Source organism: Eptatretus burgeri, chromosome 2 (assembly GCF_056783735.1).
Source record: "Eptatretus burgeri isolate ZD-2024b chromosome 2, Ebu_testis_v1, whole genome shotgun sequence".
Taxonomy (NCBI): Eukaryota; Metazoa; Chordata; class Myxini; order Myxiniformes; family Myxinidae; genus Eptatretus; species Eptatretus burgeri.
The window spans coordinates 127,509,374-127,527,671 of NC_140962.1; the positions used below are offsets into that span (position 1 = coordinate 127,509,374).

Below are 18,298 nucleotides of genomic sequence, written 5' to 3' on the forward strand. Positions count from 1 at the left end.
TGATTCTGAAGAAATATCTGAAACATGTAAGCCGAGGGACACTCTTTTTCAAATAACCAGTGCATATTGTTTAGCTCACTCATTGAACCTATAAAGATTTGTTCATACTCAAATTCCTTCAATAGTTTAATTTTCTTTGCACAATAATCCCCATCTAAAATATTTAAAAATAAAACATTTGAATCTTTATATTTTTCAAGATACCCCTTTTGTGTCATGATGAAATGATATACTTCTCTTAATGATCTCATCTGACCACCTCCTGAGTTGCATATCATTGTTTTGCATAAACCACGCCATAAACAAATTTTGTTTCAAATGTTTTCAGTTCATGCCATGAAAATGAGGAAGTGTTTTTGGACAGTCATGCTGTGAAAAAATAGAAACTTCTCTGTGAGAGACAAGGCCTCGTGTTTATATTTTAAATCAGAACACTAACAGGCTTTTAAACATAAGTTTCATCAAAATTATTTTAGGGCATTTTAAGTACGTTTTGAAAATGATTCATACAATTTGAGAATATATCGCCCAATTATTTTCCAACCTGTCTCGCCCGAAGCATCATTTCCTGTGGCCACTCCCGATGATTAGGCAATTTCCTCATCGTTGCCTTATAAGTGATTCGCCAGATAAAGTTTCTGCCAGATGAGATTTTCATTTTTAAAACTGAGACATGAACGATCTTTCTTCCGAGGAAGAAAACAGCTCACCACAAAGTTGGTGAGCTTGTGTATAGGTTCCTCTTTGAACGATGAAGCAATTGATTATAAATTAATTTGTGATAATTCTGATATATATATATTTTTTCCTGGCAGGTCCGAGGAAGAAGAGCAGTTTTACATATCACGACGAGGTGCATGAAATTAATGCTCTTATTGAAGAGGAAGTCTTATCACGGCCTCTGATCTTTTTGCCACCTTGAACCAATAGTAAAAAAACTGAGACATGGACTCTCTTTCTTCCGACGAAGAAAACAGCTCACCACAAAGTTGGTAAGCTTGTGTATGGGTTCCTCTTTGAACGATGAAGCAATTAATTATAAATTTAATCGTGATTATCCTGATTTTTTTTGTTTTCCTGGCAAGTACTTGGAAGAAGTGGAGTTTACATATCACGATGAAGTGCATGAAATTAATGCTCTTATTGAAGACGTCAATGATCTTAGAAGAGAATTGAAAAACATTTTTAATGACTGGTACGAAGTCTTATCACCGCCTCTGACCTCGAATGCATTAAACCAACGGTGAGATACGTGTGTGTGTGTGTGTGTGTGTGTGTGTGTGTGTGTGTGTGTGTCTGTCCATGTCTGTCTGTCTCTCTGTCTGTCTCTCTGTCTTTCCACCTACCTCTCTCTGCCTGTCTCTCCATCTATACCCTTGACTCATTATTTTATTTTTTTCAGCTCGATCACACAACATAAGCTGTTGAAGCAATCTGATACAACACATGATTTTCTGGAGGTAAATGTTTCTGAATTATTATTAAGTTATTTGTTTATTTATTCTTTTATTAATATCACTCTCTCTTTGGAATGTCACCTTATGTTGGTTGCATCATTAGTTTGGACGCGGTTATGCCAGTGCACTGGAATTCATTTTATTGGCCTTGGAAGGATGACAGGCTGAGTCAGCCTCCTGGTGTGTTAATTCAGTGGTCAACGAGGCTTGAACTTAAAACCAACAACAGTTTTATTAATATTACCATGTAATTATCTTTATAAAACCGAGTTATTATCCACTTTTTGCTTCAAAACAGAATATGGTGTCTGAGTTTCCAAATCACAAGACATCTGAAGAAGATTGCTGGGAAAGATTATACATTCTCGCAAATGAATATTTTATATTTTCAATTTTGATTAATTATATTTGTTTTGTTTACAATTACTTGATTTTGAATTACAAAAAAAGAATCAAGACATGAAGAGGAGGGGGGAGGGAGGGGGAGGGAGGGGGTGGGAGGGGGAGAGTGGGGGGAGAGAGGGGGAGAGAGGGGGAGAGAGGGGGAGGGAGGGGGGCTAGGTGCGCTTCCCCAACGACCCATCACCCCCTCACCCCACCCCCCCTCTCCCTGTGTGTGCGTGGGGAAGGGTGGGGGGGGGATGAGGGAGGTGGTGGGCCAAAGGGGGGGGGGGACAGGGGGGGATGAGGGGGGTGGGGCTTGTGTGGGAGGGGCTTGTGTGGGAGGGGTTTATGTGGGCGGGGATTTGGTGGGGCTTATGTGGGCGGGGCTTTGTGGGAGGGGTTTATGTGGGTGGGGGCTTCGGTGGGGTTTGTGTGGGCAGGGTTTATGTGGGTGGGGGCTTCGGTGGGGTTTGTGTGGGCAGGGTTTATGTGGGTGGGGTTTGTGTGGGCAGGGTTTATGTGGGAGGGGTTTATATGGATGAGGCTGATGTGAGTAGGGTAAGAATACTGATTCTGGCTCACTTTTCCCCATGTAAATGAATGGGGGATTTTCAGCGATTCCCTTTTTTTTTCCCTAAAAATAAACCCCCTTTTTATCCCAAGGTATATTTATTTGTCTCCCCTTTTAACCTGGAGGTTGAACCTCATTGAATTGAACACCTGGGGGTTGAACAGCTCACTCATTGAACCTATAAAGATTTGTTCATTCTCAAATTCCTTCAATAGTTTAATTTTCTTTGCACAATAATCCCCATCTAAAACATTGACAAACAAAACATTTGAATCTTTATATTTTTTAAGATACCCCTTTTGTGCCATTACGAAATGATAAACTTCTCTTAATGCTCTTGTTTGACCACCTCCTGAGCCACAGGTTATTTTTTTGTTAAGCCCCGCCCACTTTTCTTTAAGCCCCGCCCACTTTTGCTAAGCTACACCCACTTTTCGTGAGGTATTTTTCTAAGCCACGCCCACTTTTTCTAAGCCCCGCCCACTTTTCATGAGGTATTTTTTTCTAAGCCACGCCCACTTTTTCTAAGCCCCGCCCACTTTGCTAAGCTCCGCCCACTTTTCATGAGGTATTTTTTCTAAGCCACGCCCACTTTTCCTAAGCCCCGCCCACTTTTGCTAAGCTCCGCCCACTTTTCATAAGGTATTTTTCTAAGCCACGCCCACTTTTCCTAAGCCCCGCCTACTTTTGCTTAGCCCCGCCCACTCTTACATCATTTCCAGTTCATCTCTGACTCACAAAGAAATCACTAGAAAATTACAGGATGTTATGGTTTTGAAAAATTTCCCAATGAAGGCTTGCCTAGGCTTGCCCAGGGAATTTCCAAAGGAAACCACACCCACCAGTCTTTCTCTATAAAAGCTTCAAACCCAGGCTCCATTTTAAACATTTGTTTTTGCTGGCAATGGTGTGCTGTGTGCTTGCCTGGAACTCTCTGTCTTGTATGGAACTAAACCTTCAAGTTGATGAACTGGATTCAAACCTCTTATCTGTTGAGGTAAGATTTTTATTTTCCTATTTTCAAACTTTGATTGAAGCATACTCATTTAATAATTAAATAACTTAATTAATACATTATTATTTTCTTTCACAGGAAATTGTGTCTGAAATACGAAATGAAAATACTGCTTTTGCTACAACTTGGGGCGAAATTGTTGGCTTGGTTGAAGACCTTATGAGCGACCAAGACCTACAGAACGAGTTCGTCCTTGATGACCCAACCAAAGAGTTATACCTTGGAGACCAGCAAAATCCTGAAAAAGAGTTTTACAGCAATAGTACTCATTGTGAGTTATCAAGACAATACCCACTGAACAAGTTATACGTTGATGAGCCAGAATACAAGTTTTACCTTGGAGACTCACAAATTTTGAAAAAAATCAGTAAATGAGTTCTGCCTTGATGGTTTAAATAACTACCTTGGAGACTCAGGAAAAGGGTTCTGCCAAGATGGTTCTAAATATGGGAACTACCTTGGAGACTCACAAATTTTGAAAAAAATCAGTAAATGGGCTCTGCCTTGATGGTTTAAATAACTACCTTGGAGACTTGGAAAGTTGGGTTTATTTTGAAGACTTGAAATGCTACCACTCTTTGGGATTTAAACCTATCAAGAAAGTTCTTACTCCCTCTTTCTATGTTATCAAACCTGAAAGCCTTAAAAGACAGAATTGGAAGAAGAGAAAAAAAAAAAAACGTAAAATATATATATATATATATATATATATATATATATATATATATATATATATATATATATATATATGTGGAAATCTCATTTTGAAAAAGACATTGTGTTGGGTGAGGATTGAGTTGGGGTTGAGATTTTGAATGTGAGGGTTGGGGTTGAGATTTTGAATGTGAGGGTTGGGACACACACACACACATACACATCAACAAACAAAAGTTAAGCCTTGACTATTCAGTTGAGGATTCTGTGTTTGGGGTTAACAGATCTAAGAACGTCCACCCCTTGACACATTATATACTGTTATACACCTCGGACTTGGCCCTCGAGTGTCCACAACGGTGTATAGTAGGAGGGAGTGAAGCGCCAACCTATTGCTCCCATTGCACACACACACACACAAACAAAAGTTAAGCCTTGACCATTCAGTTGAGGATTCTGTGTTTGGGGTTCACAGATCTAAGAACGTCCACCCCTTGACACACATTATATACTTGTACACCTCGGACTTGTCCCTCTAGTGTTCACAAAGGTGTATTATCTGCTTAGTTTTGTCTTTTGTAATTCCTGTGAATAAAATGAACCTAAAATCTCTTCCCCTTCCAAATCATATATTTTATAAGTCCAAGGAACCGTATCTATTACATCAACAATTTTAAAAAGTTCTTTCGTCCATCGTTCAGTAAAACCCTTTTCAAAATGAGATTTCCACCTATATATTCTTACGATATCACCAACTTTGAACTTAGGTTTTCTGACATTAATCTCTTTTTCATATTTTAATTTTGTAAATGTTTCTGATGGTTTCATATTTGTTGACGTGTGAATCGTGTCATTATACTTATCCACAATATCCTGAATAAAAGATGACCATTGTTGTGAACCGAGTTGTGTGAATTTTTTATATAGTCTCTATTTTAAGGTACGATTAAAATGTTCAACAACAACTGCCTTCCCTTCATTAAAGGTACTGTATAATGTAATACTGTTATTTTTTAGAAAATTCATAAATGTCTTGTTATAAAACTCTCTACCCTCATCAGTCCACAATTTTTTAGGTTTTCTCTTACTTTTATTAAATATCTGTTGAAAAGCTAACATAAGAGTATTACCTGTTTTGTTTTTTAAAGGGACAACCCACGCATATCTACTCCTCAAATCAATAACGGTTAAAGCATACTTGTACCCCTTATCATTATTGAGTTCAATCAAATCAGCAGACCAGATATAATCAACTTCCTTGGAATAAACTTTCCTTCTCTGAAACTTTGTGAATATTGCTTTATGTAATTCATCAGCTAATTGCTCTTCAGTCTTAATGGCATCATTAGAGCCTAAAAGTTTTTTGAATTTCCAAGTCCAAGTTTCAATTTAGCACTAATCATCTTCTTCACGATGAACCTATCAAATTTTTCTCTCAAGGTTGGATTTTGTATCAGAGACAAATTATACAACATTTCTCTATCGGCTTCATGCTTTTCTTCCAACGTTGTGGTATTCCCATAATCAATATCGTGTCTCATGCACACTTCATCAACTCTATTGATTGGTTTACTCCAGGATTTAGGATTGTCTGCCTCATCTAATCTTTTATCCAAGTTTGTGCCTGGACCACAGAAAGAATACCCTGGAAGATGTAATTCCCCTGGTATTCCAGTAGTTGTAAATTTACTTCCTGATAAAAACTTTTGTATATCTCCTCCGAGTTTGTGTTTGGAGATAGATTGATTTTTTTTTGAACCACACACCGAACATATACCTTTTTGTATAACCCTGTTATTTTTACTTTTAATATATGAAATATTTTTAGTATTAGTTTTCTTTTTACATTTGAGACAATAACTCATTTATTTTTGAGAAAAATTCCTGCAGAGTGCAAAAACCTTTTTAGTTTCCAACATGCACATTTGAATCTTAATTTTTAAAACATAAAGAATCCTCAGAAATGCCTTCACTCTCTCCTCCATTTATTTAAGAAAAAAAAAATGAAAAACTTGAATTAAAATCCATATCTTGTCGATGCTAATAGTCTTGTCGAAAGTATTGCAAATAGACTTGTCAATTCTTTGTTTTCCTCCTCGGTGGGTTGAGTTATTTTCTGTAATACCACCAATCTTTTTTGAATCTCACTGGTTTCCATATTTTGATATTTATTCATTCTCTCTCTTTCCTCCCTCTCTCTCTTCTCTCTTTCCTCCTTCTCGTTCTTCTCCTTTTCCTCCTTCTCTTTCTTCTCCCTTTCCTCCCTCTCTCTATTCTCTCTTTCCTCCTTCTCTTTCTTCTCCCTCTCTCTCTTCTCTCTTTCCTCCTTCTCTCTCTTCTCCTTTTCCTCCTTCTCTTTCTTCTCCCTCTCCTCCTTCTCCTTTTCCTCCTCTTCCCTCTCTTCTTCAACTCCTTCCTCATCCCTTACTATCCTTGAATCGTTTACACCCCATAGAATATTATACATATATTCATCAGGATTTCTTGTTATTCCTGTATCCAAAATAATTTTTTTTACAACAGGAAACCAATAAAATTTCTTTTGAATTTCTAAAAGAGCCTTAGCTTTTCTTAACCTTATAATTTTTTCATTATTTAACATTCTAATTAAATCTAAAGTTGTCGGTTTATCAACATCAGCATAATGCCAATCTTTTATTGAAAATACCTCATTCTTATGTTGTAGAACATATTTATTAAAATAACGAATACCCTTTTCTTGAAGGTATGCTTGGACACAGAAATGATAATTTTCTTGAAGCCTTCTTGCTGTCATTTATGTATTAGAAATATATGTTAGAATAATATTATGGCACGAAACACCTCCCCATCTTCCCATAGTTAAATCATTTTGTATTTCCTTACTTATTATATATAATCCTGTTTTTTCTGTTTTCATGAGATAAACAAGGGCAAAACCATTATTATATTTACCCTTATTAAATTCTTTTATTTGTTGTTTACTAATCGTGGCTCCACAAAACTCATTCTCGATACCAAGTGCATAATATTCTTCCTTACGAGACTGATTTAATTGCTCCAGGTCTTCGAGGTTAATTTTAAATGACCAATTATACCCTAAATCATTCATATCATACCCCCATTGTTCTATTCTCATACAAACGATAATCCCTTCTTTATAAAAATTTATTTTAATTCGAACTGTGAATTCTGTATGACCTGGAGATAATATCAACACTTCTGTATCTTTGGAATACACAGCCGTTTTATTTAAGTATATATATATTGTGATAAATCGCTTAATCTCACCAAGTCATTCGCGTCAGTTGGGCTTGGATAATTTTTTAATTTATAAGCATTTTTCATGTTAATATTTTTGTTTATATTATATTTATGTCGTTCAGCCTGTGCCTTTGTATAATAATTTGATAAATCAATATCCAGTTCTTGAGATACACCAAAGATAGAACCATCTTTACCAACATGTCATTTATATTAGATTAAAAATAATATCATAAAATTTTTTATTTTTGTTGAGTTGAAATAACACATATAGACATAATTGACCACAACACTTGGAATTTAATTCTTGGACTTGAAATGTTTGATAAACACCATTCTGTAAGAATTTTATGACTTCAACAGGTGGTGGAAGACCAAAACTATCAAAATAATATTTGTCTTGACTATTAAAAATACAAACCCAATGAGAACCGTTCCCATCATTATCTTCTAAGTTCATAATAATATTCTTTGTATGTTTCGGCATATTTGTTAATTCATCTCTCATACAAATAACCACATTATGAATTTTTAATTTCTTACAATATTTGGCAAGTTGTAAATTTGATGTTGTATTCTTTCCAAATTCTTTTAACCACTCATCAATGCTCATTTATTTATTAGAAAGATATAATCCATTACCTCTTTTCGTTAATTTTACACCTGCTTGTGCTATAGAAGAAAGCATATCTCCAACTAACAATCTCGCTTTATCAGGCAGACCTTCAAGTTTTTCAGCAAAATCTACAATTACACCACTTCCACTAATTTGTTTCTCCAACTCTTTGTTATGTCTTTCCAATTCTATTTGAGCCTGGAGTTGAGCCTTCCTTTCATTGGCAGTTTTCACCGCTGTTGAAATACCACCCGTCAATGCTCCAACCGCACTTAAACCAGCAAATAAAGGAATTAGAAATGGGAGAAATCCTCCACTCGTCTCTCTTATTGAATATTTTTTCAACATTGGTTTTGTCATTTTAATTTTAAGTGAGCCAGTGTCATTCAAGATTTTAACCTGTTCTCTTGTGAGCAAAACATCAATTCTTACTGCTCCTTTTCTCTGAATTGTATTAACGTTAATCGTACAAGGCTTTTGATTTTGAACACAAGATGATAGTTTATGAAGATTGATTTGATTAACATATACCCCAGTTGGTACTTTGCCACTCATTTATTTAACAAAAAATTATGTGAGACTAATCATCACACCATTATCTGTATTAATCTGCAATTCTGTTTCTTCCAAAAGCAAACAATATGTATCAACTTCTTCACTCTCTCCTCTTTCAATGTATAGGGAAGTATCCACTCGATTAGACTTTATAGTTTCCTTTTGAGCGCTCAGGTCAAACGCATAGATTGTATACAAACTTTTAAATGCTGTCATATCCAAAATAGGTTCTTTATTTCCATTACTTTCACACACCTTTTGGTAAGACTTGTATGCTTCAGCAAAATCATTTTTTTCCCAATTAATTTCCAATCTATCTCGTGGGTAAAATGTTCCATCTAGAGAAACGCGAAGTTGTTTCACCTTAGCATTATCACTCAATGCATTATTCTTATCAGTCGCAGTATCACCATCTGGCTTTTTAAAAATCATCCACAGATATCGTGGCTTTCCTTCCAGAACACCCAAATTCCACGTGTAAGTAGTTTGATTGAGTTTAACGTGTTGACATCTTCTTTTGAGGTATGATACACTGAGTGGTTTCTTTGAGTTAAGTCTTCGATTCAACATCTCTTCTGTTTTAAGATTAGGAGTATATTCACTGATATACCAACTCATCTCCTCAATTACAAATTTATTCTGTTCACCAAAAGCACTACCAACACCAAAAAGCAATCTATTTTCATTATCATTCCTTTGTAGTTGAAATCTAATTTTAAGACCATACAGAACTTTATCATAATCACAAAATCCAAATATACCTTTAAGAGGAACTGCCACAGTAAAACTATTTTCTGCTTTTGTATCATCATTATACATTCCTTTCCTTTGAATATATCCAGGGTCTGTGTTTGTTCCCGTTGACATATCAGGTATAAAACCTTTGACAGACCCCTTTCCCATTCTATCACTGAATGTATAGAGTGTAAATTTCATCATTTCAGATACAGCAGAGACATAATCAACCGCTTCAATTTCTTGTGTTCCAATATACAATCGCACACTATCAAACATTTTCCAGAAGAAATCATTTACAAGTGTAGCGTTTGTGTTATTCCCAGCCTTAGTGAATTTAAATTTACACAACAAGAAACTTTCGGAGAGATTCAAATAGGTTTGTTGATTATTTATTTCAAAACTTTTTGTACCATTTGTATTCCAGTCTGTTCAAGTTATTGCATTTACCTTGAAGTAATCTTCTTTTTTAGTGGAGTTTGAGATAATAATAGTATCATCCAAATCATAGATACTATCAATTGCTTCCATACTTGTATTTATTTAGGAAAAAAGATGTTAAAACTTTTGAAACCCTGATCCAAGTATTTGAATTATTTTCGGTCGTTCTTGGGGGGACAACTGAGTTTTACCTTTCTTAATTTCTTTTATTGCTTGTAATTTATGAGATTCCTTCTGAGCATCTTTTATACTCTTTACAGCACCTGCTACATTTCCCACAGCAGAAGCAGTTGAACCAATTAGGTCTTTATGTTTAAGAATAGTTGAACCAATACCCATGAGAGTATCAATTATCCCATCTCCTCTAAATTGATGTCCGACACCCCTTTGTCTCTTAGGTTTATAGTATCCTCTACCAAGATACATACCTTCACCCTTGTAGTACGGGGAAAGGAACATCCCATCCCCTGTAATTATTTTATATTTTCCCAACTCGTGTTTCCTCACAATAACCATCGTATTTATTTATTGGAAAACTTCACGTAGGTGAATTCTGATGGATATAACTTCTCCATTAAAAGAAATCACACGATTATCTTGGTCGGTTATCCTAAAATTTACTCTGTGTATGGTTTTTCCTGACACAGGTAGATAAACCAAATTTTTAGGTTCCATATTGAATTTATAACCAATTGGGGTTGAGTATGCGCTGAATGAAAATATTGTATTTGTTTTTTTTCCATCATTATAAGCACCATCAATCAAATCACAGTGAATTAACACCGAATTTATTCCTGAGGATATTTGAATGACATTATCACTGTAAAACGTCCCATTAGTTTCAATCTTTTTTGAGGAGAAACCCAATAACTCTCTAAATGAATTATCAATTGTGAAATCAACCTTGTAGTTATTTTTAACTTTAATCGTTGATTTTGAAGTATGTTTTTGAATGTTTATAACAATATTTTTTGGTTCATCACCCTGTTCTTTCATAAGACGAGCAATTTCGGAAGATATTTGAGAAATCTCGTATGCTCGGGGTGAGACTGTTATCGTTTTGTATCCACTTCCCGGATTATAACTAAACTTGTCATTTTTCTCGGTTATATTAAATAAGGTATTATAAGTTTCCATGGACAATAAAGATGCCTCATATTCTTTTGTTGGGTCAAGTTGTAGTGGGTATGGGAATGAAGATGTGTGGTCGCTTGTTGTGAAATTAAAACTCAGGATTGTGCTTCTCATCTTATTTAATATGAGATAAAATGTCTTTATATCGAGATTTATTAATTATTTTCATGTTCATCAACTGGTCTAAAATGGCTGATGCTTCATTAAAACAATTGTTATTTCCAGCCTTCTTACTGCCTAACAACAATAACAGTCTATTAACTAATTGCGATGGGTCATTTGGAAGAAAACTAATACCTGAACCAAGGATACTTAAAGCCTGAATAATGTGTTTCTCCTTCTCATTCTTCCTACTTTTACCAGAAAGAATAACCTTATAATTTAGAGTGTTCAGCAAATCAATATATACTCTATCATCATTATTTTCCATATCCAATGGTTTATCAATATACTTTGATTCATCCCTCACAGTTGAACCTTGTCTTCCATCTTTTGTGAGAAGAAACATTAATCTCGGAGTTAGTTTAACAGGGGGTTGAGCAGAACTTAAGAACCTTAATTCATCATTAAATATCAATACCTTTTCTTGAACAAGATGAAATATTGCTGGTTGTTCTGTTGGAATGAGTCCTGCTTTGGTTTTTGAATCCGCTGAATATTCATTGTTTTGAACAGCATTCACAATATAATCAGGGGGTTGATTAATCTCTTCCAGTTGTTGAAATAAACCTTCATCATCATATTCTAATTCTCCTAAATGCTCTAATTCTTCCTCCGTCATTTGACTGAAATCTTTTAACATTTGAAGCTTTCTGGGAGTATATTCTACTGTGGGAACTGTGGAAACATCTTTCATTTTTTCTTGGGAAGTTTTTAAAAGTGGTTTAAAAAATTTCTCTTGTTTTCTTTCAAATGCTTCTTCGCCCGTTAGTTTCTGTCTGCGTTTCTTCTTTATGTCTTCCTGTTGTTTTACAACTTTTGAAACCAACTCTTGATGTTCCTTAAATCTTCTTGCTCTTTCTTTTGTATCCATTTATTTATTGTAAAATATCATTTAATGAATTGTAAAGATTAACAGGGAAATTTTCCTTTTCTTCATCATTCAAGTAGATGTGTTCAAATAAATCCTTTTCTTTAAATATTTCATCAAATTCTTTATTAACATTAATGCGAGTTGTAATTTCTTCTTCACTAATACTTGCATCTCTGCTTTTCATACGTTTGCGTTGAGTTTCTTCATCAACATCAAAACCGAATGATAAAATCTTCACCCCGCTCAGATATTTAATAATTTGTCTCGTTCCTTCTGGATTAGTTTCTAATATCCCAACACCACCAGATTTTAGTTTCCTTAACTCACTCTTACAATGTGAATATTTTGTTGTACCAAGAGAAACCTCCTCAAATATTTGTCCTTCATTCCTCAATCGCATATGTTCCTCCACTGAAATATAGTGATAATCTTCACCTTTTACTTCTCCAGGTCTTATTGCTCTAGTTGTTGTTGATACAATGCGTATCACGGGGTGTTTTTTAAGTAAATTTACAATATTCTCATTTGTACTACACAAGAACCTTGATTTATGAAAGTTTTTTCCAGAAGCAGATTTACCCACAAGATTTATAATGATAGTTGTCATTTATATATGTAATTGTTTATAAAACAAAAAATATATCCCTTAATATCTCATCTTGTTTCACAACAATATATTTATATTTTTCAGTCGTGTGCTTCATGTAATCCTCAAATTTATTTTTACTACATAATGTAGAACAATTATCTCTCCAGAAATTATTGATATCTATTGAATTTAACTTGAATAAAATAAAAGTATTAGCATTGTTTCTGATGGAACGACGAGGAAGTTGAAAGTACGATTGACTAAGATAAATACAATTACAAGAAGAATGTCTCCCTCTTGTGTAGTAGCTGTCCATTACCGTTTGGTTTCTCTCATTAACACAATCATCAAAGATAACGAGGTTCTTTTTTGATTTATCCAAATCTTGGGAGACGGTATATCATCCGTATTATCACTAAGAATACAAGTTATAGGATTTGATTTCTTTTTACATCTCTGTGTATCACAAAATAGTTGAATTATATCTTCAATGTTATAATCATTTAGGTTTTTTTGACGTTTAAATAAACCGATTATATCTTCTTTTTGAAGACCAGCATTAAAACCTTGTGAGAGTAGTTGATACTCTGGTTGAAAACTCGACTTTGTGAAAATTATTAAATTATCATAATCTAAAAAGTTGGGAGTGAGGAGCATTTTTAAAAGTAAGCAGGTTTTTCCACATCCACTTAAACCAACTATGAGACATCTTAATGAATTTGGGAGATTTTTATGGTTGTTAAATTTTATCTTATTTTCCCAAATAGGTAAAAAATCATTCATTTATATATTTAGAAAACAAGTTATTTAATTTATTATTGGCTTTTTTAGAAACTCTATATTTTATCCTAAGTTCAGGTTTAATTTCAAGATAATCCATTATTTTATTTATACAATATCTTGTGTTGATATTTCCCTGAAAATTACATCCATGAATAATATATAACAACAATCCTTTGAACATTTCTCTTATACGTTCAGTTTCTTCCCTTGTAAGGAAAGGTGTGTTATCACCCTCATACTTTACATTCATTTCTCTAATCAATCTTGTAAAGTAATTCATTTTTGGTGTAAATCTAAAAGAATTATTTTCCTTTTTATATTTTTTATTATCATTAATTAGAAGATAATCACAGAATATACATTGTTTATAGGCTTTTGACTGTGTTTAATCCCCCTCTTTCACACGCAGAACAATTCTCAAATTTGTCATATGAAGAATCAGGAAAGTCGAGCATATTTATAAAGTAAAACTTTACTTAAACTGAAATTCATCTATACTTTCAGTTGTATATTACCATCGATATCGATATACTTTTTTTCATTATCAGATTCAACGACAACATTTTTTATATTAAAGGTAATTTTAAAATTATCGTTAACTACTATTGAACGAAATGTCATTTCACCTGATATATTAACATCCTTTATTTCATCAGGATTTACATCTTTAGGGTTGTTGAAAAAAATACAAATTTCTCCTTGCATATTACAGATGGTCTTATCTTTTCTTTCTAAAGCTTCATCCATAAGGTTTTTGTTCTTTGATACTTTTTCTTGTTTCATTGCTTTTTCTACTTTTGAATATATTACTAGAAGGAGAGGAGAAACTTTTGTTAGAGATACTTTAATTGATGTTCTACCAGGTATACTAAAAGCCCTTCCACTGAAGGAAATTGAAGAACTCATATTATTTACCATAATAGTTTTTATCCAATAGTTGTTGTATTTATCTTTGTTCAATTTTACATCCTTGACATATTTCTCAGTATCTTTAACAGATGAAGAGATTGATTGAAACTTGTCTTTTGTGTCTTGAAACATTGTATTTATTAAGTGAAAAAGTTGGAGGATAAAATGTTTTTAAGCACAGATTCACCTATAAATTAAACGAAATTTTCATCAATAAAATTTTAGTTTAAGCAAAGTTTTATTCTATAAATATGGTGAATACAACGTACTGCGATGTTTGTAATCACGAATATAAACATTATAGAAAACACCTCCGAACCAACAAACACACATTTAATCCATTTCATCAAATATCTCCTCTTGAGTTGGAAAGAAAACATTGTGATATCTGTTCAAAGGATGTTTTGAAGAGTAGTTATAATAAACATCTTCAATCACAAAAACACAAGAAAAATGAGTTTAAAGTAAAGGGAGACTATTATATTAAAAACACTGATGGGGCATTTAAAGGGCATATAAAAATAAGGATTTTTCAATTTGGAGAACCCGGTCCATCATCAATAGCTGAATCAATTGAAATAGTGAAACCCGATGTTGAAAAATTTATTAAAAAGACATTAAAAGAAATGAAAACTTTAAAGTTTTATATGGGAGTGAAAATGAATATGAAAAGACAAGATGAAGAACATACTCCTTATATGAGAACAGGTCTTCATTTTATAACATCATTTCAAGATTTTTTGAATAGTGGGGTTTATGAAGAACTATCAAGACAAGAGGAGGATGTTGATAATACAGTGGTAGGAAGTGGATTCAATATTAAAAAAATCATCTTTTTAGATATACACATTCTAAAATCAAACCCTCTTAAAGCTTCTTCTTATATTGAATTACCAAAAGAAATAAAACTAAAGAAGGCAGTTGTTAATATTAAGAACAATGATAATAAATCTTTTCTCTGGTCTGTTCTTGCTCACTTACATCCACCAAAATTTTAAGTAATTCAGAAAGAGTAAAACAATATATGAAATATGAGAATACCTTGGACATTAAAGATTTTAAATTTCCAATGCCACTAACAGATATTCCTAAATTTGAGAAAAAGAATAATCTTTCTATCAATGTGTATGGATTAATGGATACAAAACCAAGTTCAAATATTAAAAATTTCAAACAACTATAAAAATGAAGAAACACACATTGATCTTTTATATTTTAGTGTTGGAAAGAATTCACATTACACATACATCAATAACTTATCAAGATTAATCTCTTCTCAGGTATTCAGAACAGCCAACAAAATATATCCTTGTAAGCGATGTCTTAATTCATTTCATACAAAAGAACGATTCGAACAACATTCAAAATATTGTAGTAATCATAAATCACCTGTAATTACAATGCCTAAACCTGGTGAAAAGATTTCTTTTGAAGATTATAATAAATCTATCAGGCACCCATTTGTGATTTATGCTGATTTTGAATGTATCCCAAAAAAGATAAATACTGCTTCTCCTAATCCAAAAGAATCACGTACAAATAAATATCAAAAACATATTCCTTGTGGTTTCTGTTATTATATCAAATCATCTGTTGGAGAAAAGTAAAATAAACTTGAACATTAAAGTGTAAAAAAAGCTTCACAAGAGTTTGTAAAACGATTAGAAAAGGATTGTGTAAGACTAACTAAATTAATGAAAGAAACAAATGAACTTGTGAAATTAACCGAATAAGAAAAATTAGAATTTAGAAAGAACAATATCTGTCATATTTGTGAGGAGGAAATTGAGGAGTCCAAAGTTCGGGATCATAGTCATCTTACTGGTAAATATAGAGGTCCCGCTCATTCCTGTTGTCATCTTAATTATAAATTACCTTCTGTTATTCCAGTCTTTCTTCTTCTTCACAACAGCGCCAACTATGATACACATTTATTTATAAATGAACTTTCAAAAACACCAAGGAATATTTCTGCTATAACAAACACAAGTCAAAAGTATATTTCATTTTACAAAAATGATATTCACAAAACCTTAAACTCGTATTAGGTTTCTAGATTCTTACAAGTTTATGGGAACACCACGAGCCAACCTCGCATCAAATCTAAGCTCCATGGGCTCTTTTCCAAATCTTAATTCATTCTTTCCAAAAGAGGAAATTCTAACTAAAGAGGAAATTCAGATTAAAGAGAGAATTCATAGTAAAGAGGAAATTCTAATTAATGAGGAAATTAATGAAGAAATTCTTAATGAAGATGAAATTCTAATTATAAAGAAAATTCGAACAATGAATGAAATTCTAACTAAAGGGGAAATTCTGATTTGATATGAAATTCTGATTAAAGAGGGAATTCTAACGAGAGAGGAAATTCAAAGGAATGAAATTCAAAGTAAAGAGAAAATTCTTACAAGTAAGAATCTTACAAGTAAGAACAAGGGAATTTTCCTTATGATTATATGGATTCATTTATGAGATTTAAAGAAACACAACTTCCTTCAAAAGAAAGTTTCTAGAATAACCTTTATGAAGAAGAGATAAGTGATAAGGAATATAAACACGTACAAGAAATTTGGAAAATATTTAAGATAAAGAACCTTGGAGAATATCATGACATATCTAAAAACAGATGTTTTATTGTTCGCTGATGTGTTTGAAGCTTTTAGATCACTCTGTCATAATAAAAATTGTTATGGATTAGATCCTGCCCACTATTTCACAGGCCCTGGTTCAGCTTGGAGTGCAATGTTGAAAATGACAAAACAAGATATAGATTTAATCAGTGATGTAGATATGCTTTTGATGATTGAGAAGTCTAAGAGAGGTGGAATATCACAAGTATGTTCAAAAAGATATGCTAAAGCAAATAATAAATATCTTCCAAATTATGAGAGTGAAAAATATAGTAATTATTTGATGTATTTTGATGCTAATAATTTGTATGGATGGGCAATGTCTCAATCTCTGCCTTATGGTAAATTAGAGTGGGTGGAAGAAAAGGATTATGAAAAGGCTTTGATGAATGTTGTTATTTCTTCTCAAGAGGAATTGAGTGAGGAAGAAGAAGGTTATTATTTTGAAGTTGATTTGAGGTACCCGAGTGATCTTCATAATAAGCATAAAGACCTTCCTTTTGCATGTGAGAAAGAAATCCCAAAGAAAGAATGGTTAAGTGATTATCATAAAAGTTTTAATATTAAAGGTAAATCAACAGAAAAGTTATTAACAACATTCTATGATAAAGAGGGATATGTTTTGCATCAAAGGAACTTGAGACAATATTTATCTGCTGGGTTGAGAGCAGCTAAAATTCATAGAGTTTTAAAATTTAAACAAAGTCCTTGGATGAAAAAGTATATTAAATTCAATACAGATATGAGAGCAAATACAAAAGTAAAATTTGAAGGGGACTTTTATAAATTAATGAATAATACTGTAGTTGTAAATAATGAATAAGTTAGAGGATGTAAAGAAAGAGTATTTGGAAAGACTATGGAAAATGTTAGAAACAGACAAAACATTACATTCGCAACATCTTGGAAAGAAGCTTCTAGATTGATAAATAAACCAAGTTTTGAGAGAGAAGAGGTTTTTTCAGACCTTTTCTGCTATTCATATGAGAAAGGAAAGTATTGTCATGGATAAACCAATTTATATTGGAACAGCAGTTCTTGATTTATTAAAGATATTCATGCATGATTATTTGTATCATGACTTAAAGAAAGAGTGTGGTGAAAATGTTTCATTGTTGTGTATGGACACTGATAGTTTTATTCGAGAAATAAAAACTAATGATGTTTATAAAGATATGAAGAAAAATATTGGAGTATATGATAGAAGTAATTTTAGTAAGAAGAGCGAGTTATTTTCAAAAAAGAATGAAAAGGTTATTGGTAAGTTTAAGGATGAGAAGGGTGGAAAAGTAATGAGTGAGTTTATTGGATTGAGAGCAAAGGCATATTCTTATCAGTATGGTGAACAGATTGATAAAAGGTTAAAGGGAATAAAGAAAGATATAATAAAGAAATCAATAACTTTTAGAAATTATTATAATTGTTTGATGAATAAGAAAGAATAATATCGGAAAATGAATACAATAAGAAGTTATTAGCATAAGATATATAGTGAAGTAGTAAATAAAAAGACATTAGGAGCCTTTGATGATAAGATTTATTTTAGATA

General features: G+C 32.9%; 1 long non-coding RNA gene across 1 annotated transcript; it reads left to right on the top strand.

The window, feature by feature from the left end:
• The first annotated feature begins 67 nt into the window (after positions 1–67).
• LOC147033052 (uncharacterized) lies at positions 68–1,919 on the top strand. The gene is made up of 4 exons (XR_015055435.1): positions 68–992; positions 1,086–1,243; positions 1,403–1,460; positions 1,756–1,919. It is a non-coding gene; the product is annotated as an uncharacterized LOC147033052 (long non-coding RNA).
• The last annotated feature ends 16,379 nt before the right edge of the window (positions 1,920–18,298 follow it).